Source organism: Pelophylax lessonae, assembly GCF_965119305.1.
Source record: "Pelophylax lessonae genome assembly, chromosome: 5".
Lineage (NCBI taxonomy): Eukaryota > Metazoa > Chordata > Amphibia > Anura > Ranidae > Pelophylax > Pelophylax lessonae.
Genome location: NC_138772.1, coordinates 235,421,917 through 235,438,323, shown reverse-complemented (window position 1 = coordinate 235,438,323; position 16,407 = coordinate 235,421,917). Strand labels below are relative to the sequence as shown.

At 47.5% G+C, this 16,407-nt stretch overlaps 1 protein-coding gene across 3 annotated transcripts in view; it reads left to right on the top strand.

Moving 5' to 3' along the window:
- Nucleotides 1–16,407, top strand: part of TRIO (trio Rho guanine nucleotide exchange factor) — an 855,771-nt gene that overhangs the window by 450,280 nt on the left and 389,084 nt on the right. The gene's annotated exons all lie outside the window — the stretch shown is intronic.

Sequence of the window (16,407 nt, the reverse complement as noted above, 5' to 3'; positions counted from 1 at the left end):
TTTTGGCTCTGTATGCCACCAGGATAAAATTAAAACAAAACAATCCAAATTAATTTGAAGTGTAAACTTTCAGCTTTAAATCAAGGGGTTCAACATAAGTTTCAAGTACAAATTTTAGAAACTGAAAACATTTTTATACACAGTCCCCCTATTTTCAGGGGCTCAAATGTAAATGGTCAAATAATTAAAATCATAAACAAAATGTTAATTTTTAATATTTTGTTGAGAATCTTTACTGGAAATGACTGCCTGAAACCCAGAACCCATGGACATTACCAAAGACTGGGTTTCCTCCTTTCTGATGCTTTGCCAGGCTCTAACTGCAGCTGTCCTCAGTTGTTTTTTTTGTTTTTTTTGTGGGTCTTTCTGCCTTTAGTTTAGCCTTCAGCAAGTGAAATGCATGCTCAATTGGGTTGAGATCAGGTGATTGACTCGGCCATTGCAGAATATCCCACTTCTTTTCCTTCAAAAGCTCCTGGGTTGCTTTTGCAGTGTCTTTTGGATGATTGTCCAACTGTACTGTGAAGCGCCAGACAATCAACTTTGCTGCATTTTGCTGAATCTGGGCTGACACTATATCTCTAAACACTGCTGAATTCATCTGGCTGCTTCTGTCTTCTGTCCAATCATCAGTAAACACCAATGACCCAGTGCCACTGGAAGCCATGCATGCCCATGCCATCACACTGCCTCCACCATGTTTTACAGATGAGGTGGTGTGCTTTGGATCATGAGCTGTTTCAAGCCTTACCCACACTTTTTTTTCCCTGTCATTTTGGTACAGATTAATCTTAGTTTCATCCATCCAAAGAATGCTTTTTCAGAACTGGTCTTGCTTTTTTAAATGTTTTTGGCATAGTCTAATCCGGGCTTTTCTATTCTTCAGGCTTATGAATGGTTTGCACCTTGTGGTGAACCCACTGTATTTGCTCTCGGGAAGTCTTCTCATGATTGTAGCACTCCCCTCCTGGAGAGTGTCCTTTATTTGTCTGGATAATGTGAATGGGCTTTTCTTTACCATAGAGAGGATCCTGGGATTATCCACCACTGTTGTCTTCCATGGACGTCTAGGCCTTTTTATGTTGCTGAGCTCACTAGTGCGGCGTAATTTCCTCAGAATTTACCAAATTGTTGTTTTGGCCACTCCTAATCTTAGTGCTATCTCTCTTAAATTTAGTTTTTTTAAGCCTTACAATGGCCTGTATTACTTGCATTGACAGCTCTTTGGAACGCTTGATGTAGGTTCACAGCAGTAGATTCCAAATGCAAATACCACACTTATGCCTCGTACACACGTTCAGATGATCGTCCGGAAAAAAAAAACGCTTTTTAAATTGATCGCATGATAATCTGATCGTTAGTACACCGCTTTCACAAGCCGATCACAACATTTCATCCAACAAAATCCAAAGGGACAAACGCAAAAACTTTTGTCGTACGATAGCCTAGCCAACAACAATTGTTTAATCAGTACACTATGTGCTCGCTAAAAGCACGCATGATCAGAAAGGCGAAAATAACCCGGAATAAGCCTGGCTGCCATTGTTTTTGTTTTGCACTATCTGATACATAGCTACGCAACCAGGAAGATTTTCCAGAATTGTACGAAAAAAATCATACGTTTAGTACACATTGTTGAATTCGATACTAGTGTCATGCAAAAAAATGCGAATGATAAGTCGCCTGATTATCTGATCGTGTGTACGGGGCATTAGAGTCAACTCCAGACCTTTTACCTGCTTAATTGATGAAGACATAATGGAGTAGCCAACACCTTGCCATTAAACAGCTTTTGATACAATTGTCCAATTTCTTTTCGTCACTTGAAAAAGGGGATGGCTATTCCTAGGAGCTGTAATTCCTAAACCCTTCTGCCAATTTGGATGTATATACCCTCAAATTAAACCTGAAAGTGTGCACTTTTATCCCATATCCATTATATAACTATAGCTTGAATATGTTTGTGTTAAAAAAAAAAAATAAAAATTTTGCCTGTGTCCAAACATATATGGACCGAACTGTAAGTTCCATTGGTACCACGTCTGCAGTAGAGAGTCATGGGTCCCATACCTAATTTCCCCTAGACACCATCAGTGTTTGAAAACCATTTTTTCTCTCTCGTCCATTGACAGACGCAGCTTCCATACTTCTTATCCATTGGGTTATGCTGCCCCCTGCAGGAGTAGGTCTAAGCAGGAAGAAATAAATTCTCCACACCCACGGGGCTGTCCCCACAGGCATAACCCCACACCCTCTGCTCCAGCAAAACAGTTTGTTTCTGCCTAGAGAAGGAGTAGGACCTAGGTTTCCTACTGGGACTTCGGTCTCAGTTTTTTTTCTTTTCAGAATGTTTTGTTTTTATTTCTCTTTACTCACTTTGCTAGTTAGTGTTCAGGGGGATCCTCCTGGTACTCACTTTGCTAGTTAGTGTTCAGGGGGATCCTCCTGGTAATCTACAAGCAATGCTGGCTGGGGTTTCGCACTGGATAATCTAGATCCTTAAGGTCTCCCTAGCCTGGCCTACGAGCGTGAGCAAGTTATAGTCACGCACTAGGCCACGATGGAGCCCCTTTCTGGTGGTGACAACCCTGCGAGTGGATGTCTCACAGGGACGCGACGACCTGGAACGCCCTGAGTCGCAGAAAACCCCTCGGCAGGCAGCACCCCCACCCTGGGTGGGAGGTGGTTCTGCCCTGAGCGGAGCCCACCCAGGCCATGGTATGGCGAGTAAATGTAGCCCCCCTTGCCCCTCGGCCTTGGGAAGATGTGGGCCTTCTGCTGGGGTTAATAGGACCTGGACTTCCTAAAAGATCCCTATGGCCTGTCCGGTTACCCAGCCTGGTGCCCTGTTCCCCTTTCCCACCCCCTGGGGGGTGCTGTGGCTGGAGCGCCTGGTGTCCTGGGGGGGAAGGGTGGCAATGGTACCTTTTTTCCTGCTGGATCTGGTGGTAGATCCTTGAGGCCTTTGTATTGGGGGTCCCTGACCGCATGGCACGCCGTGGGCGCCGCCATCTTTAGTATGGGCAATGTAAAATGTTTTCCCATTGACTTGTATGGGGCAGCCATTTTCCCTTCCTATTGAATTGAATCGGCTGCCATTTTTGTGTAGCCCAGTGGAGCTACACAGGCAGCGTGACCTTTCAACATACCAGGCTGATGTAATTTCCTGTGACTCCCTCTTCCTGCTGTACAGTCTGGGTGAGGAGGTTTCCTCTGAAGGTGGTACAGTACTGGGGTCTTTGTGGGCATATCCCTGCACACTCTGCTGTTGGTGTATATTTAAGAGGGACTCCACAGACCGCGGCGATCGGCGGTGTCAACCGCGATCTGCATTTTTAAAGTGACAGTACTCCTTTTTTCGGTTGCATTGAATATGGAGTCCCAGGCTGTAATTTCACCCTCAGACCCACTTAGTGCGATGCCCGTACTATCCGGATTGCAGTTGCTGGCCACAATATCAGCAGCCCTGGAAAGACTGGCGACCAAGGTAGATTTTGTTATGAAAAAGGTTACTAACCGAAAACGGCCGCTGCCTTCTCCATCATTGCTGGGGTCCTCTGCTTCAGAGGCTGATATGATCACCACGGATGCCCCCTACCTTAGGTGTTGCTGTCCTCACAGTCAGATGGTGAAGAGGACCGGTCTGCTTAAACTATAGCGCGGTAACGCGCTTTGGTGGAAGCCCAGATTGTTTTAGTAAGGGAAACTTTAAAAATAGTGGATGAGCCCACGCCGCTGGGACATGGGTGTCTTTTGGCTCCACAAGACCCAAAAATCGAGCACGGTTTTTCCTTGTCCTGAGAATTTTCATGATATTTAATGACCAATGGCAGTGCATCAAGCAGCTGCTAGTAGTGCCTAAGCGTTTCAAACGCCGTTATCCCTTTGCTGAGGCAGTTTCCAACCGTCGGTCGGTACCGCCCGAGGTGGATCATTCGGTTTCCAGGTTGAACAAATCTACTATAGTGCCTGTAAAAGATTCGCTGGTTTTTATGGATCCAGTGAACAGGCGGGTGGAATCCCTTTCCTGCCATCTTCATGTGTTGGCGGGTTCTATTCTCAAACCGGTTTTTGTGTCTGTTTTAGTATCACAGCTGGTTACGGAATGGGTGAAGGTTCTGAAGGGGAACTTGGATCTTGACATAGTTCCCCCGGAGCTGATGGAACTTATGGGCTAGATGGCCCAGGCCCTGGTGTTCCTGTGTGATGCGTCCTTGGATGCAGCTCCCCTGGTGGCCAGTGTGTCGTCTGTGGGGATTGCATTAAGATGCATGGTTTGACTGAAGAGCTGGTCGGCTGACCAGGCTTCCAAGAAAGCCCTGACAGATCTTCCTTTTCTGGGAGAGCGATTATTTGGCGACTCGCTGGATGAATTGATCAAGGGTCTGACTGGGAAGAGTACTCTTCTTCCTCAATGCTCCAATGATAAAGCGCCCCGTACTAAGTGGGGGCCTTCCTTTTACCGCTCATAGACGTTTTTTTTTTTTTGTGTCTCCGGGGCGCAAGAAAAAGGAACAGGCACTGGGGCAAGCCCAAGACAAGTCAGGCTGGTTCTGCGGAGAAGTCTTCTTCTGCATGAAGGGGCGCCCTCACCCGCTTCTGGGGTGGGGGGGCGTCTGCGCTTCTCTCAGGAACCCTGGACTTCCTGGACTCCTTCATTCAAGACAAATGGGTTCACGAACTGATTCGTTCCGGGTACAAAATAGAATTTTGGTCCCAGCCAGTGGACAGGTTTTTTTAGTCAAATCTTCACCTTTCTCCGGATCGTTTGAAAGATCTCCTGGAGGCTGCGCGGGATCTCCTAGCTCAAGGAGTGATTGTGCCGGTTCCTCCGCAGGAACACTTTCAAGGTTTCTTTTCAAACCTGTTCATGGTCCCCAGAAAGGAGGGCAAGGTGCATCCAATCTTGGATCTCAAAGCTCTTAACTGCTTTGTGTGGGTGCAGAAGTTTCTAATGGAGTCCGTTCTGTGGAAGCTCTGTGCCAAGGGGACTTGGTCGACAGAAGGGTCTTCCTTGCTGATCAACATTCTGGAGCTCAGAGCGAATAAGCTTTGCCTGTTCCACTGGACGAGTCGGCTACACGCGTCTCCGGTTTGGATACAATCGGACAATGCCACGGCCGTGGCTTACATCAATCATCAAGGGGGCACCAAGAGTGCCCTGGCAGCCACAGAGGTGGCTGAGATTCTGGTTTGGGCAGAAGCCAATGTTCCAGCTCTTTCTGCAGTCCACATTCCGAGTGTGGAGAATTGGCAAGCGGATTACCTGAGTCGTCAGGTGCTGGATCAAGGGGAATGGTCCCTTCATCCGGAGGTATTTCATCTCCTGTGTGTCCGGTGGGGGACTCCGGAGGTGGATCTGTTTGCATCTCGCCTCAACAGAAAAGTCCAGTGGTTTGTGGCCAGGTCTCGGGATCCTCTGGCCGACGCCACAGACGCTTTGGTGGCTCCTTGGAACCAGTATCGGCTGATTTATATAAGCATTCCCTCCGCTCATACTCATGCCGAGGTTTTTTTCGCAGGGTGGCGGTGGAAGGAATTACGGTCGTTGTGGTAGCACCACACTAGCCTCGGCAGTCTTGGTACGTCGACCTGGTAAGAATGGTCGTAGATTCTCCATGAAGACTTCCTCTGTGGGAGGATCTGCTGTCTCAGGGACTGATCTTACATCCTGCTTTACGGTCGCTGGCTTTAAAGGCTTGGCTGTTAAAAGCAAGGTGGCCTTTAGAAAGGCCGATAGAGGCCTTTCTGATTCGGTGATTCCTACACTTTTGAAGGCCAGGAAATCGACGTCCAGGAAGATCTATCATCGTACGTGGAAATCGTACTTTTCATGGTGTGACTCGCTGCAGCTGTACCCTTGCCTGTTTTCCATAGCTAGGGTTTTGGCATTTTTACAAAGAGGGGTTGAACAGCGTTTGGCTTTGGGCACTATCAAGTGCAAAGTGTCAGCCTTGGCTATTTACTTCCAACGTCAGTTGGCTACTAATAGCTTGCTTCGCACCTTTATTCAGGGGGTGAGTCCTCTGGCTCCTTCAAGAAGATCCCCGTTGCCTCCGTGGGATCTCAATCTAGTTCTGTCTGTTCTTCAAAAGCCTCCCTTTGAGAATATTAGAGAGATTTCTCTGCTTTCTTTATCACAGAAGGTTGCCTTACTGGTGGCTATTACTTCTGCTCGCAGAGTGTCTGAGTTGGCGGCGCTGTCCTTCCCCTTATTTGGTGGTCCACAGAGATAAAGTTGTTCTCCGACTTAATCCGTCTTTCCTCCCTAAGGTGGTGTCGGATTTTCTTCTCAATGAAGACATTGTGTTGCCTTCCTTATGTCCTACAGTAATCAGTGCTAAAAATATGCACTGTTACTGTAATAATGACACTGACAGAGAAGGGGTTAATACTGGGGGTGATCAAATGGGTTAAATGTATGTCTAATATGCTTACTGACTGTGTGTGTGTGGGGGGGTTCTGTGACAGGCACAGACAGATCGCAGTTTCAGCTTAGCTGAAAACTGCTGATGTGTCCCTGCCTGTCTGACAGACTTCCTGTTTGTCAAGACAGCGCTGTAACCTGTTGCAGTTAAACTCTGAGCATCAAGTGGTGAGCCTGGGGGTCTATCTCTCTCTCTCTCTCTCGATCGATAGGGATCCCTAGCAGGTAACACTAAGGGGCTTTTGTGGCGCTGGGGGTCTGTGAAAAAAAAAAAAAAGTTTTTTATTTTTGAATTATATTATCCGGGAAGTTACTGGAATAATCATGGACCCTGCCACACAAATTCCCCCACCTGTTTCCCTCGAGGGGGCCAAGGGACCCGCCGGTGCACAGAGTGTAGAGGCATTTACAGAAATTTTGGAGTCTATGGTGGCTCGGGTGGAGGCGGCCTGTCAGGGACGAGGGTCAAGGAAGCGACCCCCGCCTACCCCTATATTATCTGACACCTCTGACTCAGATTCAGAGATGGTCACTGCAGTTGCAGGTCCCTCTGCAAGGGCTGTTACCTCAGGTAAAGCTCCCTCAGACAGTGAGGAGGACGTTTCTTCTCCCGCTATAATTCAGGAAGAAGCATTTGTGGACGCACTAGTTGTGGCAGTGCAGGAAACCTTAAAACTTTGAGGTTTTACCGGCAGAAGCAACTGATACAGAGATTCCTTTTGGTACTAACAAGCCCATCAAAACGGTGAAGGTTTTTCCTGTACCCAAGTGTTTTGGTAATAAGATTAAAGGAGAATGGGAGCATTCTAAACGTACCTTTTACTATTTCCAAGCGTATTGCTAGACGCTATCCGTTTGAGGAATCCATCATTAAGAAATGGACGGTACCACCAGTGGTGGATCCACCTATTTCCAGGCTGAATAAAGCCACGGTTATCCCAGTGGAGGACACTTCGTCCTTTAAGGATCCGGTGGATCGAAAGATGGAAGCAGAGTCCCGCACCATCTTCTCTCTGATAGGGTCAGCATTTAGACCAGTAATTGTTATTGGTCTAGTTTCCCAGACACTTACGGAATGGGCGAGATTGGTACGCCAAGACCTTAGGGGAAAAGATATTCCCCAGGAAACATCTGATTTGATGGAACAGATTATACAAGGGCTACAGTTTATCTGTGACGCAGCCTTGGACACTACTCCCCTATTAGGGCATGCATCTATGTCAGCGGTAATCCTCAGACGTGTGCTGTGGTTAAAATGCTGGTCAGCTGACCTAGGTTCCAAAAAGACCTTGACGAATCTCCCCTTTCAGGGGAATCGTCTATTTGGGGCCACCCTAGATGAAATCATTAAGGATGCCACTGGGGGCAAGAGCACTTTTTTGCCACAGGCTGCTAAAGCTAAGGGACCTCGCAACAAGCGAGGACCTTTCTTTACCGCCCATAAAGGGTTCGCACGCCCGGCTGGAACAAGCGGGAAAGGCAAGACTCCTCCAGGAGGGTTCAAGAAAGGCTGGTCGGACAAACAGAGGACCAACTCAGCCAAACCCGAAGCAAAGGAGTACACAGCCTGAAGGTGCGCCCCCACCCGGTTTGAGGGTGGGGGGACGTTTTCACCGGTATTCAGGACATTAGATCGAGCTTCAACCACTACTACCGGTGCGATTCTTCCCTTCCAACATTTAAGTACTACAGGAAGCGGTAGTTACCGTTCCCTGAATAGATCTTTTCCTTTACCTTTTCCTAAGATTAGTCCCTATACCTCACAGGAATCGGATCTGGTTGACCAGATAGGCCAAGTAGCCTCTAGCCGGGTGACTTCGGTCCCTGAGGTTCAACCAGAAAAGATCACCCTTCCTAATAGCAATCAGGTATCTGATAAATGTGTGGGAACAGAAAACGACCAGACTTTCTCGGATGGTCGGGGCCAGATAGCTCTAGGGACGCCTGGTTCAGATCCAGTCAGCACCAGTGGTCCTAGAAATTCTAGGCTGGCCGACTTGGACAGGCTAGTCGCAGACGTTCCGTGGGAACTTCGTCTCAGGGAGTGTCTGTGGTCTCAAGGACCAATTTACCATCGTGCTTTACAGTCGCTGGTTTTAATGGCCTGGCCATTGAGACCCAAGTACTGAAGGACAGAGGTTTGTCAGCTTCAGTCATTCCTACCCTTATTAAAGCAAGGAAAGCGACTTCCAGCAAGGTCTATTATCACACTTGGAAGACTTATATTGCGTGGTGCGAATCTTTAGGATTTCCTCCACGTACCTATTCGGTGACTCGAATATTGGCTTTTTTGCAACAAGGGGTTGAGCAGAAGCTAGCCTTGAGCACCATCAAGGGTCAAGTTTCAGCATTAGCAATCTTCTTTCAGAAACCTTTAGCTACCAAGTCCTTGGTGCGGAATTTCATCCAGGGGGTGCGGCACCTGGCTCCACCAGTCCGCTCGCCCTTACCGCCCTGGGATCTTAATTTAGTTTTGTCGGTTCTACAGAAACCTCCCTTTGAAAACATCAGGGAGATTCCCTTGTTTACTTTATCCCAGAAGGTGGCCTTCTTGGTGGCTATCACTTCTGCTCGCAGGGTGTCAGAACTGGCTGCATTATCATGCCAGTCCCCATACCTAGTGATTCATAGGGATAAGGTAGTACTTCATCCTAAGCCATCCTTTCTTCCTAAGGTGGTTTCAGATTTTCATCTGAATGAAGATATTGTACTACCTTCCTTGTGTCCTCAGCCCAAGCATCATCGGGAACATGCGTTGCATTCCTTGGATGTGGTTCGGGCAATCAGAGTATACCTGAAAGCTACGGAATCATTCCGTAAGACGGATTCACTTTTTGTGATCACGGATGGCCCCAGAAAGGGTTTGCCTGCATCTGCCGCGACCATTGCCAAATGGATTAGACAGACGGTGGTACAGGCTTATTCTATTAAGGGTCAGAGTCCTCCGTTCCCTGTTAGGGCGCACTCCACTCGAGCGCTCAGTACTTCCTGGGCCTTTCGCCATCAGGCGTCAGTGGTCCAGGTATGTAAGGCGGCCACCTGGTCGTCGGTACATACCTTTACAAAATTCTATAAAATTGATGTGACGGCATCGGCGGATGCCTCATTTGGCCGCAAGGTTTTGCAGGCCGCAATTTGAGGAGACCGGTGGTCTACCTCGAGAGTTTTTTTCTGTTTGAAAAATTTCTTTTTTGTTGAGTCTCATCATTAAGGATGAGCATTGTAAACTTCTAGTTGGCACCGGTTGGGCCTTCTAGATTGGGATTTGATTTCCATTTTCCCACCCCTCATTTGTGATACTGCTCTGGGACGTCCCGAAGGTGCTGTATCACCGAGGACTACGTCTGTCAATGAGCGATAGAGAAAAATGGATTTTTGTAAAATCTTACCGTAAAATCCTTTTCTCTTAGCTCATTGACAGACGTAGTCCCCGCCCCTCTGTTTTGGAGTTGGGTTGGGTTAAAATCTCTAAAGACTGCTTTTTGACATAACTGATTTGCTGAGGCAGAGAGAGAGAGGATATACCCTCTGGGACTGCCCCTAGGGTGTGGCCAGAGCATTTTAATTTCCTGTCTAGTCCTGCTCCTGTGGAGGCAACATAAACCCGAAGGTGCTGTATCACCGAGGACTACGTCTGTCAATGAGCTAAGAGAAAAGGATTTTACGGTAAGATTTTACAAAAATCCATTTTTTTTTTCAAAATTATTGCTTTTTTTTGGTTTTTAGTGCAAAAAATAATAATCGCACAAGTGATCAAATACCACCAAAAGAAAGCTCTGTTTGTGGGAAAAAAAAGGACGTAAATTTTGTTTGGGTACAGTGTTGCACGACCGCGCAATTGTCCGTTAAATTAACGCAGTGCCGAATCGCAAAATGGGGCCTGGTCAGGAAGGGGGTAAAATCTACTGGCGCTGAAGTGGCTATCTGGTTGCGTTTTTCCCACCCCTCATGCCTACACTGCTTTTGGTTGTCCCAAAGGATAAGAAGAATGGAAGCTGCGTCTGTCAATGGACGATAGAGAAAACTGGATTTTTGTAAGAACTTAACGTAAAATCTGTTTCTCTGAAGTCCATTGACAGATGCAGCACCCACCCCTCTGTTATGGGAATGATTTTTGTATCTTCTTTTCTGCTTTACAACTAAACTGATTTGGTGGAGCAGAGGGTGTAGGGTTAGTGGGCGTGGAGAATTACTTTTTTCCTGCCTAGAACTAATCCTGCAGGGGGCAGCCTAACCCAATGGATAAGAAGTATGGAAGCTGCGTTTGTCACTGGACTTCAGATTTTACGGTAAGTTCTTACAAAAAGCCAGTTTTCCTTCATAAGTGCTAGATTAGCTTGGTGTTGCCATTCCATAATTGTAGGGGACCTAGGAAAAGAGCCATATTTTATGGCTATCAACCTTCCCAACTAAAACAAAAGTCTGCTCACTGGGACTTGGATCTGTGGAAGAAATAGTTCCTGCTCTAGATAGCCTAATAAGCAGGTAAGTGGAGTTGATGGGTTTACGGTCTCAAATACAGTTGAAATAAAGAGGAAGTAAACCCAGTGTTGTTTTTTTTTTCCCATTATGGGACACTTCCCTCCAAACAAAGCCCTCGTCGTCCCTGCTGGAGGCCACAACCATTTTTAGCCATCTTCCTTCCTGATCTGCGGACTCTGGCTATGCTACTGGCTGGGAGCCACATGACTGCGCTGGTCACAGCACAGGGCTCTAAAGAAACCGCACGGGCGGCCGTTTCTTCAGAGCGCATGCGCCGATGACGTCACCGGCTGCATGCAATGTAAATATCTCCTAAACGTTGCAAGTTTAGGAGATCTTTACAGTACCTATAGGTAAGCCTTATTTTAAATGCTTACCTATAGGTAATAGTTAAAAAGGTGGGTTTACAACCACTTTAATTTGCGCTGTCTCTTCCTAGTAGCAAAAAAACTTGGGGCAATGCATGTGGACTGAGCCTGCCAGGCCTCTATCACAACGTGGCCAGACTGGTGTATCTCTACGGTTCCATTCAAATAATTTACGAGGGGTGCAAAATTCCCTTTGCAATATATAAAAAAAAGATTTGAGATGGTAAAATAGACCCTTTCGGAATGAGTTCTAATTCTGCCACCTGTTTGTTCGATATTGGAGGCAGGTCTTCACCGTGGCTCTCTGTAATGTTGGATTATTGTGGTTTCTTTTTTTTTTTTAACCCCTGAGACATCCAGGGGATCCCTTGGAGTTTTGTGGCAATAGACCCCCCTTAAAGCGGAGTTCCGGGCACAAAATCATTCTTTTTTTTTTTTGTGCCCGTCCGCTTGTTCTCCTTCACCTGAAACAGAAATGGATAGTTAGGTTTTTTTTTTTTTTGTACTCACCTTGTAATTGTAGATCGAATATACTCACCTATTCTTCACTTCCTCCCTCTGCACCGTGGCTCCGCTGTCACTTCCTGGCTTGCAATAATTCCTGGGAGCTGAACGTCATTGCTCCCAGGAATCAATGCGACGGCACCGGCCCCGCTCGTCACTTCCGGGGCGACGCCGCATTCCCCGCTCCGGAAGTGACGAGAGGGGCCGGTGCAGGTGCATTCTGGGAGAGGAAGACGCGGAAGAAGACGCAGAAGAGGATCGCGCCGGCTTCAGCTGCCCACAAGAGAGATGGCAACGCTGTGGAAGAAATTTTATAAGTGAATATTTCTTCTTGCAGGTAAGTGCGAACCGGGACAGATCAGAGGCTAGCCATTGTGGAATGTACTAGCCCTGACTGTCCCGGGGGTATGTTCACTGAAAATTTTTTTCTGTGCCCGGAACTCCGCTTTAACTTGATTTCTGGCATCCAATACCTGACAGCTGCTGCTGTTCGTAGTTCCTAAAGTGGTTGTAAACCTGAAAAACAAAAAACATCTCATTATTAAATTACATTAACTGAAGATCAGGCACTAATCATTTGTGCTTAGCACAGCCTAATGACATATTTGCAGATACAGTGCATCCGGAAAGTATTCACAGCTCTTCACTTTTTCCACATTTTGTTATATTACAGCTTTATTCCAAAATGGATTAAATTCATTATTTTCCTCCAAATTCTACAAACCGTACCCCATAATGACAACCTGAAAGTAGTTTGTTTGAAATCTTTGAAAATGTATAAAAAAAAAATCCCATGTACATAAGTATTCACAACCTTTGCCATGAGACTTAAAAATGAGCTCAGGTGCATCCTGTTTCCACTGATCATCCTTGAGATGTTTCTACAACTTAATTGGAGTCCACCCATGGTAAGTTCAGTTGATTGGACATGATTTGGAAAGGCACACACGTCTATAAAAGGTCCCAAAGTTAACAGTGCATGTCAGAGCTCAAACCAAGCCATGAAGTCCAAGGAATTGTCTGTTGACCGAGACAGGATTGTATCAAGGCACAGAGCTAGAGCAGGGTACAGAAAAGTTTCTGCAGTATTGAAGGTCCCAATGAGCACAGTGGCCTCCATCATCCATAAATGGAAGACGTTTGTAACCACCAGGACTCTCCCTAGAGTGGGCCACCCGGTCAAAGTGAGCAATCGGGGGAGAAGGGGGAGTGACCAAGAACCTGATGGTCACTGTGACAAAGCTCCAGTGTTTCTCTGTAGAGAGAGGAGAACCTTCCAGAAGAACAACTATCTCTGCAGCACTCCACTAATCAGGACTGAATGGTAGAGTGGCCAGATGGAAGCCATCCTCAGTAAAAGGCACATGACAGCCAGCCTGGAGTTTGCCAAAAGGCACCTGAGGGACTCTCAGATCATGAGAAAAAAATTCTGTGGTGACGAAACAAAGATTGAACTCTTTGCCCTGCATGGCAAGCATCATGTCTGGAGGAAACCAGGCACTACTCATCACCTGGCCAATACCATCCCTACAGTGAAGCACGGTGATGGCAGCATCATGCTTTGGTAATGTTTTTCAGCAGCAGGAACTGGAAGACTAGTCAGGATCGAGGGACAGATTAATGCAGCAATGTACAGAGACATCCTTGAATACCTGCTCCAGACCTCAGACTGGGGTGAAGGTTCATCTTCCAACAGGACAACAACCCTAAGAACACAGCCAAGAAAACAAAGGAGTGGTTACAGGACAACTCTTTGAATGTCGTTGAGTGGTCCAGACTTGAACCCGATTGAACATCTCTGGAGAGATCTGAAAATGGCTGTGCACCGATGCTCCCCATCCAACCTGATGGAGCTTGAGAGGTCCTGCAAAGAAGAATGGGAGAAACTGCCCAAAAATAGGTGTGCCAAGTTTGTAGCATCATACTCAAAAAGAGGCTGTATTTGGTGTCAAAGGTGCTTCAACAATGTATTGAGCAAAGCCTGTGAATACTTATGTTTATTATTTTTTTTGTTCGTCTTTTATTTTAATGAATAGGCAAGGATTTCAAACCAACTTCTTTCACATTGTCATTATCTTAGGTGGTATTCTTTCACATTGTCATTATCCCAGGGTATCTTAGGTGGTTGCCTTTCATCTCCACCTGCAATCTATAAAAACATCTTGACCTGTAGAACTTGCCTTCATGTGTTGGGCCATTTGTTTGTTGAGGACTAGTTTTGTCTCCCCAATGTACAGGTCCTTCCATTCCTCACTACCCCACACTAAATATATTAGGTTTCTCTATCGTTCATTGACAGACGCAGTTCTCTCTGATTCATATCAGTAGGTTATTTTGCCCCCTACAGGAGTAGGACACTAGGCAGAAAAAAGTTCTGGCTACGCCTATGGGCAGTTCCAGAGGGTACACCCTCTCTCTTCCTGCATAAGATGCCAGTTTTAATCTGCCTAGTCAGGATTAAGGACCTAGTTCCTTGCTGGCATCTTTGGTCCTGGCATAAAAGTGTTTTTTTATGTCGATTTTTTTCACTACCCTTTTTTTCTCCGGAACTTTTTTTTTGTGAGATCTTCAACCAATTATGCCGGGCTGGGCGACGGGCTGGATCCTTATATCCAGTGGTCATCCCAGTCTGGCCAGCGAGTGCGTGCAGGCCTTAGCTCCGTGCTGGGTCAGCCGCGATATAGTCCCACTGGACGGGGACTGGCCCCGCGAGTTAAACGTCTCGCCAGGACGCACACGACAGGGTCTAGGCTTATGCTGCAGCGTTCCTATTATGCTGACAGCCCCGCCACTTCAGTGGCGTGGGGTCCTGTCAGGAGATGGCGCCCGCCTGTGTTCCTGGTATGGTGAGTAAACGTTCCCCCCCATTCCCTGGCGGATTCTGGGGTGGACACGGGCCTCCTCCCTGGGATGGTTGGGCCCTCCCACTCCTGGGTTTCCCTCTATCCTGTCCCTCTTGCCCTGGGGGAGCTGTTGGACCAGCAAGCGCAGGGGCTGCAATTTGTTTGTGATGCTGCGCTGGACGAGGCTCCTTTGTATGGGTCACCTTGTCGGTTCCGACGGTGGTTGTCTGGCGTATACTTGACCGGAGAGTTGGTCTGCGGATCAAACTTCTAAGAAGGTCTTAATGGATCTCCCTTTTTAGGGGGATCGCCTGTGTGGCGCGGCCCTGGATGACATTATATAAGGGTCTCACGGGGGGAAGAGTGCTTTCTTCCACATGCTAACAAGGGTAAGGGCATTCGTCGCAGACCAGGTTCCTCCCTTTCGACTCACAAACAGTTTCTTCGTCCCTCGGGGACAGTCGATGTGGCGAAGTTGTTAAAGACTTCCTCGTGTGGTTCCAAACGACCCTGGTCTGGCGAACAAAAGAGAGTTTTCCTCTTACGTCCTCTGACAGTTGCCAGTCCACTCATACAATCTGCACGCCTGGGTATTGGCCTTCTCCACAGGAGTAAGCTAGGCAGAAGATTTTGTTTGAATATTCACAAAAACTTTCTATAGACACACCTACAGGGGGCTGTCCCTCTGGTCAATACCCCCAGCTAGCCTAATTCCCAATTCAGTTTGCTGCTGCCTAGCTTAGGAGTAGGCTGGCTTTTCCCTGGCTGGGGCTGCGGTCTCAGCTTTTTTCTTCTTTTTATGTTTTCTCTCTAGAAAAGTATTTTTTTTTTTTTTTTTTTTAAAGAGAGCTTTTTATTTGTTCCTGCGCTTAGTTAGTCGGACTTTGGAAGACAACTGCGTTTGCAGAGCTGGGAATCGCACTGGTTATTCTAGAGCCTTACAGAATCCCAGCCTGCAATCGAGCGTTAGCAGGTTATTGGTATGCCCAGGCCTCGCAAACGACTATGTCCCTGTGCTCAGGGTCGAGCCTGCGAAGTTGCTATCTTCGCTGGGATGTCTCAACTGGGGTACGCCTGCGTGTTGCTAGCGTCCCATTTGGCTGACGGCACCCCCACTCAGGGTGGGAGGCTTCCTGTCGCAGAGCGTTGCCCACGTTTTCGCTGGACCGGTGAGTACCATGATACCCCTCTGTCTCTGACCATGCCTGTCGGGGTGTGTATGTGGGCCCTCTGTTTTATGGGGGTGGCAGTTAGGTGTGGGTTCTGTGATGTCCCCCTCATGTATGTAGGTGCGGTCCCTGTGTGTCCCTTCCCGGTCCCTGTGGGGGCGCTGCGGCGGTTCCACCGGTGTATGGAGGGTTGCGGGGGTCTCCTATGTCCCTGAGGTGCTTGTGCAACTATTTGGGGAACTGTACATGGTGTGTGGGGGCCTCTTGTGGCGCAAAACCGTGACACCACCATTTTAGGTGTGGGCAGGCTGTTTGGCCTCATAGTGAGGGCAGCAGCCATTTTCTACTATGCTTTTGGCGCCGATCGGGCGCCATCTTTAGTGTGGGAAAATTGTCCTTGTGTGGACAGCGGCCATTTTCCCAGAGCTTTTCCCATAGACTTGTATTGGCAACCATTTTTTTGTGGCTCGGGGCTGTTTCTGCCTCTAGGGGCGTGAGGTCACTTCTTCCTTCTTCTCTTCAGATCGTTCAGCAGCGTGGGGCAAGTATAGCACACTGTGGGGGGCTTTTACTGTATTTTCTGGCCTGCATTCCTGCTGGCATTCATTTTTTGT